The sequence below is a fragment of the Pelodiscus sinensis genome, chromosome 11 (genome assembly GCF_049634645.1).
Source record: "Pelodiscus sinensis isolate JC-2024 chromosome 11, ASM4963464v1, whole genome shotgun sequence".
Classification (NCBI taxonomy): Eukaryota; Metazoa; Chordata; order Testudines; family Trionychidae; genus Pelodiscus; species Pelodiscus sinensis.
In genome coordinates, this window is record NC_134721.1 from 13,506,042 (window position 1) to 13,520,373 (window position 14,332).

Genomic DNA, 14,332 nt, shown 5'->3' on the forward strand with positions numbered 1-14,332 from the left:
TCTCTTTTCTAGAAACCACAAGACATTTAGGGCACGTTTTTACTTACCGCAAGATCAACACTCCAGAGTTTGATCTTCTAGCATTCAATTTAGCAGTTCTAAACCATAAATTGAACACTGAGGGCACATCATCATCTGGTTCTCCTCCTTTTGGGAGAAGTAAAAGAAGCCAATGGGAGTGTTTGTTCTCGTCAGTTTCTCGCAGTGTGGACACCACCATAGCTCAGCTTAAGATGAGCCGGTGAGCCTACTCAAGCTACGCATTTGGCATAGCTGGAATTGTGTACCTTAAACTGACATTTCAGGTCCAGTGTAGACCTGGCCTTAGATTACTCATAGATTCATCTTTAATTGCCTCGATCTGAAAGCTAAAAACAGTAAAACAATGCTCGCCTCTGAGTCAGATACATTCCTGAGTTGGGGGTAGTATGGAGCTGCATCACCTCAGATGACGAGGTGAAGGTACCGATGGCATTCAAAGAGATACAATGCTTCCAACTCCCTGATAAATTGTGGGTTGAAGAACTCTTTAAGAAGGCATGTGTGTGACTGTCTCCCCAAAATGGCCACCCAACCCTTCTGTCTGACATGTCTGAAGATGGAGCTGAGGTACTGTCAGCCGATGGTCAGGGCAGTGCGTGGTGTGTGTGTTATATACCCGAGTCTTCAACTGCTAGAACTCCTTCGCAGAGGTTCCTTCGCAGAGGGCGGCCTAAGGAAGGCCGATGGGCACCCCAAAGGTTTTACGTCTGTGTCTTTAGCTGCTAGGACCAGGGTCCCTTCGCAGCGGGCAGCCTACAGGCTGACAGATGCCCCAAAGTTTTTGCAGGAGAGCTTATTACACCTGAGACATTAACTGCTGGGGCACAGTTCCTTTCACAGCGGGCAGCCTAGGGAAGGCTGACAGGTGCCCCACGGATCTGTCCCCTGGAGGCAACAACATCCAAATGCCCAGCTCTGCCTGTGTCTGCCCCTATGACCGGCTGGAGTTCTTTTAAATTGTGCTTGGTTTTGTTACAGCAACTGAAGGTTAAAGCTTAAACAGTTACAGGTTTATTAAAAGGCTTATAAAAGCATGTGATTACAATGGCTATTGTTCTATTTATTAACTGCTAGCAAATACAGATCTTAAAATGGTTGCAAAGGAAAAGGAAGATAGGAAATAATGGTGCCAAGTGACAGCTTAATCTTTAAAAAGCTCTGATTCTATGTATATACTTAAAGCAAAGGACACATACAGGTAAAATTTTTACCCCCTTCTGCACCTCTCGACTCCAGTGTGTCAGGCCAGGGCCGGTCCCTTAATTCCTCGGAAAGCCGAATACGAGGTGGGTGTCCCCATGGAACCTCGGGAGGCCAATCACCTAACCCAGCCAGCAGGTAGATGGCAGATTGACACTCAGAGGGAGTATGCTGCTGGACCCATCTTTATACCCATAGGGGCCCGTATCCTCTTTCTTATCTAAGATGCCAAATTGTACTGGTCCGTCTTTGTGACGCCAGTTCTTACAAGGGAGTTTCAAATAATTTACACTTGTAAGAAAGAGATAACTAAATTAGGAGTACTGGACATTCTTTGCTGGGCGGGAGATTCCCCCCGGACGAGTGTGTGATTGTATCAATATGGGTTTCAGTCAAGGGCACTCCTTGGCAGCCTCTTGGTCAGCGATTAGCTCGACCACCCTCTTATCTCTGCTTACAGTTGTCCAGGGTCACTGTGAGCTAACATATCCGGGCCTCCTGTCAAGGCTTCAAAGTCTATGCTGGTTTTACTGCTCTATGTGCCCTGTATGCTTCCAGGCAAGCAAGATGGATGATACAGGGGGGGGGTTCCTGTCTGGCTACAGGTACACCTCTCTCTCCACCCCTCCCCATCCTCTTCATGGTGCTGTACATCCTCAGAGGAGTAGGGAAAGAACAGCCAATATGCTCCCTGTGAGCCAAACCCTGACACAGGTATGTCCCTTATACCCTCTCCAACCCACTATACACCTGTGTAAAGGCCCAGGACTAATCCTTAAAGTTTAGAGCATTCTTAAACTGAATTACCACTGTAGTTTTAGATATTCTAACCCGTTTTTCCTAAATCCTTGAAAATCCCTACTTTCACATATTCGTAAATGTCTGAAAATTCACCTTTTGAGATAAATATTAGGTGAAATTGTTTGGAGGCTAGGTGCTATTAATAGTGTACATACAGTGTGAATTCTGATTTGGCAGTATTTTACAACCATTTTGTGAGGGTATGAACAATACCTAATGGAGAAGCTGTGGAGAATTGGGTTTTTTGTCAATTATGATGCCACCTACAATCCATTAAGGCCAAGCTTTTAAAGTTAGATTCCTAAGTTCATATTTAGACACCTAAAGAAGATGGAGGATTTTCAACAGTTCTAAGCACCCAGCACCCTTCACTTTCTTCAATATTACTTCATGCTGACATCAGTGTATATAAGGACCTTCTCTATTGAAATCACTGGAGATACTTTGCTATAAGGAGAGGAAAACTGGGCCCTAAATACTGACCAAAAGCCTAATTTGTCACTGAACAATTTTCAGCTCTAAAAAGGTCCAGAATGATTTTATAATTTGCTAAGCCCACTTTATCAAGTGCTTTCTCATTTTGACTTTTATGAACTGATTCCCAGCAGGAAAATACAAGTTTGCCCTTTGGGAATAAAGGCCACAATGATTCGTTTTCTTTCTTGATTTAATTCATCATACAATGATTGAAATGTCAGAGGAAATTAGAGCAAATTGTTATTTAAACCTTTGGGGAAACATGTTTTAATCTTCAAAAAGAAAGATTTTATAGATAGGGAGTGATACTATATTGCTTATACCTTAATTGTGAGAGTTAAAATTCTACTAGTAGGATAAACCCTGTGCATTCCCCTCAACATGCCAATGCATCTCCTCTGGCCCATGCTGAAGGCAGACGAGCCACTGCCTTCTGGTAATATTTTCCCAGGTCCTGGGGCATTGTCATGAGTTCTCTGGAGGATCTTGGTTTATTTAATTAAAGTGTAAAGGAACTCCAAGCTTGTTCATAGCTTGCATGAAATGCTCATAGTCCCTCACACAAGTCCCGTATGGAATATATAGATCTTTATCCCATAAGCCCCCTGTCTCTTTAGCAGATGATGTTTCTTTTATAGTTGCATTTTCAGTAATACTGATAAAAATGGAAGGGGAGAGAGGTAACAAAGAAAGTTCCCAGTGGTCCCCATTAAAACTGGCCAGTCACCATTGGCCAGTAAAATTAACATTAGTGTGTTATATGTAGCATTTCTATCCCTGGAGTGTACTTAGCATCTGGAATAATGTGGCACACTAAAGCATTTGTCAAGGATTGTGGGGGTTTTTGTTTTGTTTTTTGATGTCTAATACCTGTGATTTAAGACATTTAAAGAAGATCACAGAATTGGGTTTCTGTGAAATCCTATTGCTACTATGAGAATGTACATACTAAAAGAGTCTAGTACTCTGTAATTTGAAAACCCACACAAATATGAACACTAGCTTTCAGAATTCTTATCTGAATGACTAACTCTTATCCATACCTGATACAAAATAAAATGATTTCTGTTATGTTGCGGGGAGTTTCACAGTATAGGAAGAAATCAGTGGAAATGCAGAGAGCTGGAGTAGTTGCAAGTGTCCTTTTTATTGCATAGCACAGAACTCATTAGCACAAGCCCAGACTAGTTGGGCTGACCCCAGTGGCCTACTCAGTTACTATAACAAGATCTATACCTACAACCCAATACACAACATATTCCTCCCCCCTTAATAAAAATGTCCCCTTAAGAAAACAAAAACTAAGAAATGACAGTAGACAACCTCAAATTCCCAGCTAAACCTGGGGATTATTTTGCCCCAACTGTGAGTTAATCTCAACTAAAGGTCCAGCCATTGAGTAAGCCTACTTTCTTTAGGTGGATTACGGCGGACGTCTGGCGTTCTCGCACCCGAAGATGTTATGGGTGCAGGCCTCACACTGGTCTGGGAACTTGAAGTGTGACCAGGGGAGGCTGTTGGATCAGCCTGCTCGGGGGGGGGGGGGGGTGTTATTGTTCACCGCTGGTGGTGACAGAGGAGAAGAGTCAGGAGCAGGTGACTCTTGACACGGTAGCTCACCAGCAGTGGGAAGAATGGGCAACTCAAATGGAGATGTGCCTTGGGGGCAGGAATAACCTGTCAATAACTGATCTACATGCCACTGCCAGATGAGATCCTTCGCAGTCCGGACAGTATAGGAAACAGGTCCTGTTCGAGCATGGGGTACAGATCACAGCTAGAGGATTCTCTGCATCTTGGGGTCTTCAAAGTATTTGAAGGCTTCAATATCTGAGATATGTGAGAGGATTATTCTGGGAGGGGTGGGTGAAATTCTGTGGCCTGCACTGTGCAGGGGGTCAGACTAGATGATCATAATGGTCCCTTCTGACCTTAAAGTCTATGAGTCTATGAGTGGCGGGGACCCATTTACTCCAGGAGCATAGTTCCGAGCCAAAACTGGCTATCCAGGACTAAAGGTTCGATCTTTTGCTCTGGACATATGCCTGATGACTTTACCTTGCTGCTGATGTTGCACAATTTGTCACGGTTCTGAAGGTTTCAGCAAATCAAAGCACGTGCGTAGCAGACATCCCATCATTAGAAAAGCCGGGGACACTTTGGTTGTAGCAGGAGGAGTGTTTCTGTACGATAGTACGGTGTCCAGACTCTTTTGTATGAGTGAATGTCCTCTAACTGATTTAAAAGCTTGTTTCATTGTCTGAACAAACCTTTCAGCCAATCCATTTGTGGCTTGTGGCTGGGTGATAGGGTGCTGAAGTGATGTGATGGATCCCATTAGCTTTCATAACATTTCCAAACTCCCGAGAGACAAACTGTGGACTGTTGTCACTCACAAGTTGTTCAGGAAGACCAAAATGACAAAAGATTCCCCGTAGTTTTTGGATAGTATTCTCAGCAGTAGTGAAAGGCATTATACAGACTTCTGGCCATTTGGAATGAGAATCTACCACCACCAATAACATGCTAGTTTCAAATGGGCCAGCAAAATCAACATGAATATGTTGCCTTAGTTTTTCAGGCCAGTCCCATGGGTGTAGAGGTGCCAATTGAGGTGCATTCCTCACACCTTGGCAAGAAATATAAGCTCTTGCCTTCTCTTCAATGTCACTGTCCAAGCCAGGCCACCAAAAATAGCTTTGTGCAATTTCTTTCATGCTCACCATTCCACAGTGACCTGAATGCAGCTGCTCTAACATCTGTTGTCTCAGTATTTTTGGAATAATGACACGCATTCCTCACAACAAGCACCCTGAATGGGTTGATAACTTTGTTCTCCTGGACATGTAGGGGACAAGGTCAGGTGAGACCTGGGAGTTCCATAGAAATGTTCCATGCATCACTAGTTCCATTACTTGGGACAGTGCTGGGTCAACACGAGTTGCTCTCTTAACTTGTGCAGCAGTGATGGGCATGTTCTCTACCTGTTCAAAGTAAAAGATTTCCTTCTGGCCACTATCTTGATGTTTGACTGGCAAAGGCAGCCTAGAAAGACCATCTGCATTGCCATGCAGATCAGCTTTCCGATATCTGATCTTATATGTGTGTCCTGAAAGCCACGATGCCCATCATTGCATACGACTAGCAGCCACCTGTGTGTGGACCAAAAATTGCCATCAGAGGTCGATGGTCAGTGAGAAGTGTAAACTTCCATCCAAACAAGTACTGGTAAAATTTCTGAATCCCAACAATGATTCCCAATGCTTCATGTTCAATTTGCGCATAGTTAGTTTCAGCCTTGCTTAAGGTGAGCGAAACAAAAGCAATTGGTTTCTCCTCTCTTGAAGGCATAACATGTGACAAGACTGCTCCTACTCCATATAGGGAGGCATCACAAGCCAACTATAAAGGTAAGGATGGATCAAAATGCGTCAGGACCTCTGCATTTAGCAATGAACATTTAGCTTTGTTAAATGCAACATCACAGTCCACTTCCAGACCTTGTTCTGGCCAAGGAGCTCGTGAAGTGGTATTAATAGTGTGGCTAGCTGTGAAATAAACCTTCCATAATAGTTCAATAGTCCTAGAAATGAGCGAAGTTGACTAACATTTTGAAGGGGACTTATGAAGACGAGTAGCATCAATGATGTGTCCCAAATATTCAACAGAGGGCTAAAAGAATGCACTCTTATCTTTACGGACTTGTAGGCCAAACTCTTCTAGTCTTTGAAGGGTAGCCTCTAAGTTCTTAAGGGGACCCTCCTCGTTCCCGCCTGTAACCAGGATGTCATCAAGATAGCACTGGTCTCCTGGCAAGCCACACAAGATCTGGTCCATAGCTCTCTGGAACAAAGCTGGGGCAGAAGTTATTCCAAAGGGTAGAGCGACAATAACGATAAAGCCCTTTATGCATCACAATAGTCAACGCTCTTGGGATTCCTCATCAACTTGCATCTGTAAATATGCTGGACTCAGATCAATCTTACTAAGCTTTTGTCCCCCAGCCAGGCCCGCAAAGATGTCATCGATGTGAGGAAGGGGGTATTGCTCTGCACATAACACAGGGTTAACAGTGACCTTAAAATCCCCACAGATCTGAATAGAACCGTCTTTCTTCAATATTGGAACTATTGCAATTGCCCATGGACTATGGGTAACTGGTATTAGGACTCCATTTTTGACTAGGCACTCCAGGTCTGCTTCAACTTTTGGCCTGATAGCATATGGCACAGTTCTGGCCTTCAGATATTTTGGTTGGCTACCAGGTTTAATATTCAGTTTCACGGTGATTCCCCTCATACTTCCCAGATCCACTCCAAAAACAGCAGCATGTTTCTTTAATATATCAGTCAAACCTGTTTCTTCTTTAGTCATCCGGTGCACTTCTGCCCAGTCCAGTGGGATCTTCCTAAGCCATTATCTCTCCATTATGGCTGGGTAATGGCCTTTCACCACAAACAGTGGCAATTCTGAAGTCTGTCCATGTAGGCTGTGTCTAGACAGATCGGCAAAGGGAAATGAAGCTGCGATTTAAATAATCGCGGCTTCATTTAAATGTAAATGGCTGCCGCGCTGAGCCAACAAACAGCTGATCAGCTGTTTGTTGGCTCAGCGCGCTATTCTGGATGCTCCCACGCCGACCTGAAAGCCCTTTGTCTCGTAGGATGAGGTTTACCGGGAAGGTCGATAAAGGGCTTTCATGTCAACAGCGAGCGTCCAGACTGCCCCGATCTGCCGACAAACAACTGATCGGCAGAGCGGGGCAGCCATTTAAATTTAAATGAAGCCGCGATTATTTAAATCACGGCTTCATTTCCCTTTGCCGAACAAACAAATCTACATGGCTCCGTTGACGGAGCCATGTAGTCTAGACGTACCCGTAGTTTCACCTTAACATCAGTAGTGCCTAATAGGGGTACTGCTTCTCCTGTGTATGTCTTCAGAATGATCTTTGTTGCCTTAAGTGGAAGATGCTTCAGCTTTTCCTTATACAGCATGTCCGAGACCAATGAAACTGCTGCACCAGTATCCACTTCCATGCGTATAGGTTTGCCATCCAACCGTGTGGTTACCCAGTATTCATGGGAGCCCCCTTCCAAAGACAAAACATAGCATGGAACTTCTTCAGACAAGGTGTCACTTTGATCATCAGGCATCTGCTCGAGGGTATGCAGATTTTCCTTTTTGTTCCGCCAGTCCACTGGCCTCTTTTTCTTTTGTTTGCAGGCACGCTCAAAGTGTCCTTTTTCCACACTGTCAACACACTGGCTGTGTCTAGACTGGCCAGTCTTTCCGGAAAATCAGCCGCTTTTCCAGAAAAACTTGCCAGCTGTCTACACTGGCTACTTGAATTTCCACAAAAGCACTGACTTCCTACTGTAAGAAATCAGTGCTTTTTGCAGAAATACTATGCTGCTCCCATTCGGGCAAAAGTGTAGACAGCTGAGATTTGTTTTCCGCAAAAAAGCCCCGATCATGAAAATGGTGATCAGGGCTTCTTTTGCTCAAAAGCGCATCTAGATTGGCCACAGACACTTTTCCGCAAAAAGTGCTTTTTCGGACAAGCGTCCGTGCCACTCTAGACACTCTGTTCCAAAAATACTTTTAACAGAAAACTTTTCCATTAAAAGCATTTCCGGAAAATCATGCCAGTCTAGACGTAGCCACTAGCTTCTTACACCAGCATTCTGATGCTTGGTGACCTGGCTTACCACAGCGGTAACATTCCTGGCTCCCCATTGTTTTGTGAGTAGGTTCTTGGGACATTTTATGCACCCCAGGGGGTGCGCTAAGGTATTGTGCCTCCTGTGTGGCAAGTTCCATGGAGACTGCAATATCAATGGCCTTCTATAGGGTGAGCTGAGCTTCTGTCAACAGATGCCTCCGTATAGCTTCACTGTGCAGGCCACACACTAACCTGTCACATTTGGCATCATTTAACATCTCCTTAAATTCACAGTGTTCAGCAAGCTTTTTCAAATTGGCTATAAATTGTACAATTGTTTCACTTTCTTTTTGGTCTCTGTTATGGAACCTATACCTTTCTGCAATTACCAGTGGTTTTGGAGCATAATGTGACCCCAGGATTTCCACAATGTCACTGTAAGATTTTGTCTCTGGCTTAACAGGGAGCAGCAAACTGCGTAGCAGAGAGTAGGTCTTAGCCCCTACGACACTTAAAAATATTGGCACTTCTCTTTAATATCATTTGCAATAACAAAAAGTTCAAACCACTCAGTATATACCTGCCATTGCTCTAAAGTCTCCTCAAAAGGTCCCAGTGACCCTGTAAGTGTAGCCATGGCTACTGCATCCCCCCCCCTTTTTTTTTTTCTTTTCCAGTCTCTGGGCTTCTTGATCTAGTTTCAGTTTGCACAGTGTAGCAGTCAGTTCTTACCCCCACCTTCCAGAACAGCCAAAAAAAAGTTTGTTTCCTTACATTGACTTCTACTTCTTTTGTTGCTGGAAGCAGCACAGGTATCCTACCCTCGTTGCCACTTGTTTTATCGTGAGGAGTTTCACAGTATAGGAAGAAATCAGTGGAAATGCAGAGAGCTTGAGTAGTTGCAAGTGTCCATTTTATTGCATAGCACAGAACTCACTAGCACAAGCCCAGACTAGCTGGGCTGACCCCAGTGACCTACTCAGTTACTATAACAACAAGATCTATATCTACAACCCAATACACAACAATTTCTATTAAAGAACATGCAACAGATTCTCATGCTGAAACCCTCCTAATTTCAGTGGGACATTTTACTTATTGTGGTGGCACAATGGGGCGTAATGCATTTGAAATATGGACCACATTCTGGCTTTTGTTGTGCATGTGGGCATAACAGCAGCAGTTGCAGAGGTGCAGGGACTCCATTTGTATTCCAACCGTTTCCAAGAAAAGAACCAACTAGGTGCATCACAGAGTAGTCAGAATTTGTGGAGGGAGCAGTGATTAGCTTATTTATGCACATGCACTGTCTGCCATACAGCTAGTTGCTTTGTGGACTGATTCCACAGAGATTCTATTGATTTCTTAGCTGAGTAAATTCACTCTTGTTCCAAGATTCCATGAAAGGCCTAAGCCCCAATGAAGTCCCTCTGGAGTGACATATTGAGAGTTTAATGCTACAGTGCTTAGTCCTGCCATGAGTGAAGGGGACTGGACTAGCTAACCTCTGAAGGTCCCTTACAGTTCTATGATTCTATGTTTCTATAAACTGTCTTCCATGTGCAGTTTCCCAAGACTGATTTTCACCTACTAAGTGGCAGAAAGAATCTGTAGGGATCTATTCAGAGAACCCTAGTGTGCCAGTGTCGGAGTGGTGGGAAGGGGACAAAGAGGGCAATTACTACGCCATTAAAAAGCTACTGCAGCAGCAGTGGCCAGAGCCCCGGGCCTTTAAAATCACTGCCAGAGCCTGTCCTTTCCACCCAAGGCTCTGCCCCTTATGGGAGTGTGGAGTTGTGCCCATCCCCCACATTGCCTCAAGGCCTGGCAATCCTGCTGGCCCCCCGATAGACCCTATTGCTAAATCAGTGAGGTGATTCATGCATAAACATGAGGCTCATGCTTCGTTGGTTAACACACAACAGCAAGAAATGGTCTCAAGGGATGGAAACTACTGTTAAGGATTATCATACCACTGGAGAATCCTCTCAGCCATGTCCCCTTTCCTTTGACCATGCTCTTCTTTCTATTACAGCTGGAAGGAGGAACTGCATGTGTCTCAGGTCTATGGCATCTGAGAATCTCCTTTATACCTTCATGAGCTTCCCTGAATCAGAAATGCACCTTTAGAGGCAGGCTCTCCAGCAGTGCAGCTGGAAGTGGCTACATCCCCAGGGAAATTCTGGCTGTGTACTTGGCTCAGATTTACGTTCTAACCATTCAACATCTCTTACTATTTTTTTTTTTTTTACAGAATATAAAGACAGTTACAGGAAGATATATTTTATTCTCTGCTGATTGGATGGGAGGGATTTTTGACCTTGAAAAGTGGAGATGATGTTGCTATGGAAACTAGTAATTCTGCTGCCACTCATGAGTTGCAACCCAGGTAAAATGTTCCATTATTACTGTTTGTGATTGATAAATATGTCAGCATCATAATTCCTTTTTTAAAAAGAGAAGCAATTACTAAAACTAACAGTACTTATTCTCATGAACCAGTGAGTAAGCAGCTTTTCTGTATGAGATCCTTTATTGTTAAGCAATACACACTGCTGACTTGAACCAGAAAAAAAACATGTTTGAAGTGCTAAGAGAAAGTAAGATATTGCTCATCAACATACTTCTAAGCTGTGGCATTTAAAAAGAAAGATAGAAAGTTACATATCATGAGAAATGTGTGACTATCTTCCAATTTTCAGAGGATTTTCTGTCAACTGAAATTTTCACTCCATGTGCATCAGCAAATGTGAAAATTATCATGCCTAATTTTGATATATATGGTCCATTAACCAAACAATTTGCATCTCCTTTTCTACTGTTTATTTGGTTTGTCTACGTAAAGGGCCCAATCTTTCTCCTGACAAAGTCAACCCTTACATTTGCATTGACTTTTAAAGGTTTTAAAGCAATTGGTCTATATGTCATATACTTATGATGTAATTATATTAATTATATCAATCTCAAATGATGCTTAAATTAATTATATCATGCATGAGTCAGCAGCTATATTTGACCTGAAGAATGAACAGAAGATAATATAGAATGCAGCCTGAGGTAGCATTTTAAAATAAAATTAAAATGAAACCAGGTCATATTTGATTGAATAGACTCTTGGTATAATCTAGAATTTCAGTAATATAGGTTTTTCCATTAAATGAATATTTAACGGCAGCTGTGTCAATGACAAATAGCCACATATTAAGCATTTTAAAAGGTTGATATACTGAAATCCAGGTTGCCAAGGAAACAAACAATTAAAATAATTAAATTCTGTTATTGTCTCTGCTTTAATTTTGGACCAAATCCTCTGTCTATTGCATGGCCTGAATGCTCACAGATCCAATATTACTTCCCTTGTCCTCAGCCTACCGCCAGACTAAAAACTCTGAAAGATATGAAGACACTCAGTATAGGCTCTTCCTCATGAGCACATGGAATTCAGCTCTGAAAGTAGAGTTCCAGTCCAAGATCAGATGGGGGGAAAATTCCACTCATCACAGGCCACACAAGCACTGCCCTCCAGGTCTGTGCAGGCCCTGTTTTCTCTATCTATAGGTTGCAGTGGGCATACCCCAACCTCTGAGCCCACAGTGGGTACGTCTACACTAGGAAATTATTTCAAAATAACTAAATTTGAAATAACTCCTGAAATAATGAAATCAAAATAGGGTGTTCCCACAACAGGGAAGCCTCAAAATTAGTCTGAAGCAGGCTCCCTTAATGTGGACTTACTACCTTGACTTAGAGCCCCACAAAGTACTGGGGAGTAATTACTTTGAGGCTGTGTCTAGACTGCACCCCTTTTGCGGAAAAAGGATGCAGATTAGACACAGCACAATTGCAAATGAAGCGGGGATTTACATCTCCCTTGCTTCATTTGCATGAACAGGCCTGCAGCTTTTTTCCAGCTCGGGGCTTTGCCGGCAAAAAGCGTCAATCTAGACAGGGATCTTTCGGAATATAAAGTCTTTTCCGAAAGATCCCTTATTCCTTTTTTAAAGAGGAATAAGGGATCTTTCGGAAAAGGCTTTATTTTCCGAAAGATCCCCGTCTAGACTGACGCTTTTTGCCAGCAAAGCCCCGAGCCAGAAAAAAGCGGCAGCCAAGTTCATGTAAATGAAGCAGGGGAGATTTAAATCCCCACTTCATTTGCAATTGCGATATGTCTAATCTGCATCCCTTTTCCGCAAAAGGGGTGCATTCCAGACACAGCCTGAATGTCTTTGGGGAGAAGTTATTTGGAAATAGCAGCAGTGTACTGCCCACACTAACACTATTTCAAAATAACAATTTCAAAATAAGTGTTGTTCCCCAGGAAAAGCAGAAGTACAGATTTCAAAATATCCAGCCTGTTACCTTGAAGTAATGGGCTTGGTAGTGTGGCCTCTCTGCTTATTATTTCAAAATAAACAGAGGTTATTTTGAAATAACTCTGTAGTGTAGACCAGAGCTAAATGACTCCCTGCGGTGACCAGGTACTGCTGAACTAGATGCTCATTCACAGATTCACTACTTCCAGAGAAGCAGGGCACGCCAGCTTCTCAATTTCTTCCCAGATTGCTGCTCTGCTTGGCACACAATTCTGATATGTTTTTTACTGAAAAAAGGTAAAATTCTTTTAACAAACTATAGAAACTCAAGTGATTACAAACTGAAGTTTTAGAAACAAATATAAAATAAAATCATAGCACACATTCTAGAACCAAACTTAGATACTCAGAGGGGGAGCTGTATTAGTCTGTAACTTTAAAAACAATGAGTAGTCCTGTGGCACCTTAGAGACTAACAAAATTAAAATTTTAAATTACAATTTAAAAATTTAAAATTTAAAATTAAAAAAATATATAGAATCATGAGTTTTCATGGGTAAGACCAGGGTAACAGTGTCAAACTTGTAGATTAAATCCAGTTCTGCAGTCTCTCTCTGTAATTGGATAGTGAAATTCCTTTGTAGAAGAATGGCTACTTTTGATTGAGTGACCAGGCAGGTCAAAATGTTCCCCTACAGATTTGTGTGTGTTACTGTTTCTGATGTCTGATTTGTGTCCATTTATCTTTTGTCATAGAGACTGTCATGTATATTTGCCAAATCATACAGAGGCTCATTGCTGGCACTTGATGGCAAATACAGACACACACACACACACACAGAGACTCTAAGGTGCCACCGCACTACTCATTTTTAATTAGATATTGTTCTGTCTTATACAGCAGTTCTCACCCAAAATCCTTCAAGTATCTTTTAGCCAGGCTTGGCTATGATATATTTCGTCATGAGATAAGTCACACTGTCAATTTGCCTTCCTGCTGAAACATCAAAGGTATTTCTTTGCACTGCAGACATTGTCCTTTATAAACAGGACACCTGCTGCTTGTTGTTTTTTCACTGTATATTTACTTCTTGTAGATTTTTCAATCTCTTAGTCAGCATCTGGCTTAGTATTCAAATAAGCACACAGTTCACAATGGCTAGAGAGATAAACGTGTCTTACCCGCTGCCCAAAAATAGCCTCTCACAAATGTTACCCCTGGTTACCTGCCTTCAGAATGTAATTTTCAGTAACAATGCATAGAATCATAGCATGCTAGAACTGGAAGGGACCTTGAGAGGTCATCAAGTCCTTTCCCCTGCCCTCATGGTAGGACCAAGCACCATCTAGATCCTCCCTCATAGATGTCTATCTAACCTGCTCTTAAATATCTCAAATGATGGAGATTCCACAACACTCCTAGGCAATTTATTAGAGTGTTTAACCACCCTAACAGTTGGGAAGATTTTCCTAATGTCCAACCTAAACCTCCTTTGCTGAAATTCAAGCCCACTGCTTCTTGTTCTATCATGAGAGGCCCACGAGAACAATTTTTCTCCCTCCTCCTTGTAACAATACCCTTTTAGCTACTTGAAAACTGCCATCATGACTCCATTTAGACTTCTCTTTTCTAAACTAAACAAACCCATTATTTCAGTCTTCCCTCATACTTCATTATTTCTATACCTTTAATCATTTTTGTTGCTCTTCTTAGGACCTTCTCCAATTTCTCCACATCTTTCTTGAAATGTGGTGCCCAGAACTCGACACAGTACTCAAACCGAGGCCTAATCAGTGCAGAGTAGAGCAGAAGAATGACATCTTGTGCCTTGTT

General features: G+C 42.6%; 1 long non-coding RNA gene across 1 annotated transcript in view; it reads right to left on the reverse strand.

The window, feature by feature from the left end:
* Positions 1-9,097, reverse strand: part of LOC142831007 (uncharacterized) — a 100,962-nt gene extending 91,865 nt beyond the window's left edge. The window contains exon 1 of the long non-coding RNA XR_012906592.1: positions 8,960-9,097. This is a non-coding gene — a long non-coding RNA (uncharacterized LOC142831007). The remainder of the gene's footprint in view (positions 1-8,959) is intronic.
* Between the last annotated feature and the right edge of the window lie 5,235 nt (positions 9,098-14,332).